Source organism: Hordeum vulgare, chromosome 2H, assembly GCF_904849725.1.
Source record: "Hordeum vulgare subsp. vulgare chromosome 2H, MorexV3_pseudomolecules_assembly, whole genome shotgun sequence".
In the NCBI taxonomy this organism is placed as follows: Eukaryota; Viridiplantae; Streptophyta; class Magnoliopsida; order Poales; family Poaceae; genus Hordeum; species Hordeum vulgare.
The window spans coordinates 487,177,757-487,182,887 of NC_058519.1; positions in this window are offsets into that span (position 1 = coordinate 487,177,757).

Genomic DNA, 5,131 nt, shown 5'->3' on the forward strand with positions numbered 1-5,131 from the left:
TCTTAACACTTCCCGCTTAGCGATCTACAAGGGTATGTGGATATGATCTCCCTCTCGTAGATAAACATCACCATGATTGGTATTCGTGTGCGTAGGAAAAAAATTGTTTCCCATGCAACGTTACTCAAGAGCGACTACGTCGAAGGAGAGGACGTAAATATTTGCAAAGTGCACACGGATCTGTATGTTGCAGATCTGCTGACTAAACCTCTGCCACGAGCGAAGCATGAACGACACCAGAACTGTATGGGTGTTAGATTCATTACATTGTAAATCACATGAAGATGTGAGACTAGATTATTGACTCTAGTGCAAGTGGGAGACTGTTGGAAATATGCCCTAGAGGCAATAATGAAATAGTTATTATTCAATTTCCTGTTTAAAGATAATCGTTTATTATCCATGCTATAACTATATTGAATGGAAACATAAATGCATGTGTGGATATATAGACAAAATTGTGTCCCTAGTGAGTCTCTAGTTGGCTAGCCTATTGATGAAGGATGGTTAAGGTTTCCTAGCCATAGACAAGTGTTTTCACTTGATGACGGGATCACATCATTAGGAGAATGATGTGATGGACAAGACCCAAACTATGAACGTAGCATATGATCGTGTCATTTTGTTGCTATTCTTTTCTGCATGTCAAGTATTCATTCCTATGACCATGAGATCATGTAACTCACTGACACCGGAGGAATGCCTTGTGTGTATCAAACATCGCAACGTTACTAGGTGACTATAAAGGTACTCTACAGGCATCTCCGAAGGTGTCCTTGAGTTAGCATGGATCAGGACTGGGATTAGTCACTCCGTGTGACACAGAGGTATCTCGGGGCCCACTCGGTAATACAACATCATATATAAGCCTTGCAAGCAATGTGACTAAAGAGTTAGTCACGGGATCTTGTATTATGGAACGAGTAAAAAGACTTGCCGGTAACGAGATTGAAATAGGTATAGAGATACCGACGATCAAATCTCGGGCAAGTAACATACTGAAGGACAAAGGGAATGGTACACGGGATTATATGAATCCTTGGCATAGAGGTTCACCGATAAGATCTTTGTAGAATATGTAGGATCCAATATGTACATCTAGGTCCCACTATTGGATATTGACCGGAGAGTGTCTCAGTTCATGTCTGCATAGTACTCGAACCCGCAGGGTCTGCACACTTAAGGTTCGGTGACGCTTCGGTATAGTTGAGTTATAGGTGCTGGTGACCAAAGTTTTGTTCAGACTCCCGGATGAGATCCTGGACGTCACGAGGGTTTCCGGAATGGTCAAGAAACGAAGATTGATATATAGGAAGTTGATATTTGGATTTCGGAAGGATTTCGAGCATTGTCGGCACTGTACCGGGAGTGACGAATGGGTACCGGAGGCCCAAGAGGTGGGCCCACCACTCCCCAAGAGGGCCACGTGGACTTGATGGTGGCGCAATAGCTCTTAGTGGGCTGTCTAGTCAACCAAAGAAAGCCCATGTGGAAAAAGGTGGAAAATCCAAAAGAGGTGGACAATTTGGGAAGGAGTCCTAATCCAAGTAGGATTGGAGGAGGACTCCTCCCTCCTTTGGTTCCGCCAACCCCAAGGAGTTTCCCTTGGTGGGCGAGGCTGCCTCCTCCCTCCTCCTATATATACTAGAGGTTTGAGGGATTTTGAGACACAATTTTAGCCACGTGCAACCCTCACCTCTAGTTCGTAGTTCTTCCTCTAGATCGGATTTCTGCGGTGCTTAGGAGAAGCCGTGCAGGAATAGATCACCACCACCACCGGCGCGCCGTCACGCTGCCGGAAAACTCATCTACTTCCCCGTCTCTCTTGCTAGATCAAGAAGGCGGAGATCATCATCGAGTTGTACGTGTGTTGAACACGGAGGTGACGTCCGTTCGGTACTAGATCGGGACGGATCGTGGGACGGCGGCAATTTGGATCGCGAAAATGTTCCACTACATCAACCGCGTTTCTTAACGCTTCCCGCTTAGCGATCTACAAGGGTATGTAGATCCGATCTCCCTCTCATAGATGATCATCACCATCATAGGTCTTCGTGTGCGTAGGAATTTTTTTGTTTCCCATGCAACGTTTCTCAATAGAGTTTTGTTTAGATTTAGTTTTGGTTAAGTAGGGCTGAGCACCCTTGTTAGCGACCTCCCTCGTGCAATGACAGCGAATAAACTCCCGTATTGAGAGTAACTTACTTAGCATGGAAGATATCGATTGCCCCTTCACTCCATGAGTGATAAGAGTCTACAAAATTGATGTTTATTTGAAGGTTTTAGAGGTGGCACATGCAAATTTACTTGGGACGGCATGGTAATACCGCATATAGGTAGGTATGATGGACTCATGTGGAATAACTTGGTTTCAGGATATTGGATGCACAAGCAGCATTGCCGCTTAGTACATGTGAAGGCTAGAAATAGGTTGGGAAGCGATCAGCTAGAGAGCAACAAAGGTAATGAGAATGCATTGAAAATAATCAACATTGAGCGCTAGCATGAGTAGGATATGTGGACTTTGAATTTAAACATTATGAAGGCTGCATTTGTTTTGATTCAACTACATGTTTGCACGTGGGCCAAGTCAAACCGCTCGAATTACTCAGAGAGAAATACCATACTGCCATATCACATCATAACCATTTTAATGCATGCTGACACACAAGGTAAATCGTTATTAACTCCTAGCTATTTTAGCATTGTATGAAAATCTATGATCTCTAATTGTTATCATAGACATGCTCACTCATGATACACTGAATCAAGATCGAACAAGCCAACATATTTACAAAAACGAAAAACAAGAAGAGTTCATACCCGTTTTCTTTGCAATGATCACTTCATCTAATATGGTCATTATTGCCTTTCATTTGCACGGTCGAATGATGTGATAATAATAAAAGTGCAAGGGTGCCGTGTACTAAGCTAGAATCTGCAGGGCAGTTTGAAACAAACGAGAAGACATGGTAATATTGGCTCTTCGTTAGATCGACAATAAAGCATATGAGAGCCACTCAATATTTTCATCGTGGTCTTCTCCATTATAACTCAACAAATGGGAAATAAGTTCACACAAACAAGCTTAATATTTTTGGAGTTTTTGTTTTTTCTAAGCAAGAAGGGTGAACTACCGGAAAACAAGAATGAGAAAAATTATTTACGCGTGAAAGCTCCCAACAAGCAAGAGGAAATATTTTTGGGTTTAATAGGAAAGAAAAACTGAAAATAAGCGAGAAATATTTTTGGATTTTTTAAAGTTTTTGTTTTAAACACACAAGAAGAAAGTGGAAAAATAAAGCTAACATCAATATACAAATGAAAGAGGATGAATACCCACAATTTGTGTGAAGTGTGTGAACATGAATGTAATATCGGTGAGAAATGTGTACTCCCCCAACCTTAGGCTTTTGCCTAGCTTGAGTGTTGAGGATACTATCTTTAGAAGCACAAGAGCAAGGAGTTCATCGTTCTACCACATCTATTACCTTTTGTAGAGTGGTGCCTCCTAGATTGGTTAGGTGTCGTTTGGGAGCCTTCTACTTCGTGTTGTGGAGTTGAACCACGATGTTTGTAAGGATAAAGAGATCGCCTACTTCGTGAAGATCTACCGTGAGTGAGGCTAGTCCTGTGTGGACGGAAGTCGTGGTGGAATAGACAATGTCGCTTCTTCGTGCATCCCTTGTGGGTGGAGCCCTCCGTGGACTCCCGTAGCCGTTACCCTCTCTGGGTTGAAGTCTTCACTAACATGGACGTACGATAACGCCACCTATCGGAACCATGCCAAAAACCGACGTGTCAACTTCTTCGCGTTTGATCTTCCTAAACTCTACTCCTTACTACATATGCAAAGTCTTTACTCTCCGCTGCCATACTTGTTGACTAGCATGTGTAGGATGCACTAGACTTGTTAGAATCGTTAAAATCTGCCAACCATTAAATTAGAAAAAGGCTAGCATTTTAATTATGCAAGTAATCTATTCACCCCCTCCCTCTAGACACCTCTTATATCGATCACTCACCCTCCTCTCCGCTTCCTTCTTTTTTGTGTCCAAGGGTGGTGCGGGCCTGCGACCCTCCATGGCATATCACACAGTGGCCATGACCGGTGCCACCTCCACTCCTTCGTTGGTGACGGTTGCGCAACAATTTTTTGCTGGAGCTCGCATCCGTGTGTGTTATAACCGACCATAGAATTGTTGCGACCAGCCACAACATCGTCGGTGGCCACAGGGCGGCATTGTCGTGTGCGGGGAACCAACCCTATTTCTTTTGCTACATCGGCTTGTTTTTTTGCTGGAAGCAGGGTCCATTTTTGCTACCACCATCTCATTTCTTTTGCTGGAACCAACCAATTCTATTGCTACAGCCGGCTTTGTGTATTGCTAGAACTAGGACACATTTTTTCTACATCAGTGTGGGTTTTATGTTGAAACTAGCGTTTCTTTGCTACAACCATCATTGATTTTTGCTACAACCGACAAATGTTTTTGCTAGGTCCATTCACGGAGGAGCTGCGACCCATCACAACGGTGATGCCAACTTTGCTGCAACCATCGTTTATTTTTGCTACAACCGGTAAATATTTTTGCTACGTCCGTTCATGGCGAGTTGCGACCCATCGCGATAATGATGGTGATTTTGCTGTGAGCTTGCCGACGGGTGTTGCGGCCGACGACCATCACCACCAGAGTTGCAACCACGTGATATATGCGGCTTCATTCATGGAGTCAGCCAGGAACACAAGATGCGACGAAGGCGGGATGTTGTTTTGCTTCGGCGGCGACGGTGAGGCTGCGAGCGCCGCGGCAAGCAGGGGTAATAGTGGTCCAAACGAGGGCATTGTGGGCTAGCATGCACGGTCCCGCGAGCCGCGATTCTCTTTGTTTTTTTTCCGTGAGTGAGGATGACGAAAGAGAAGACTCGACAGATCTAACGGTTATGTGCGTTCAGATCGAACGGCTTTGAATGGACCGATCGAAATTTGGGTCGGCGCAACACTGGCCTTTAAAGATCTTATATACATTGGCTAAAAAAAGATCTTGCAGCAAGTTTGCAACGGTTTTCTCTTTCACGTTAGTGGCAAAATCAACCTCATCTATCCTGTACGTCCCGGTTCAGTGACGGT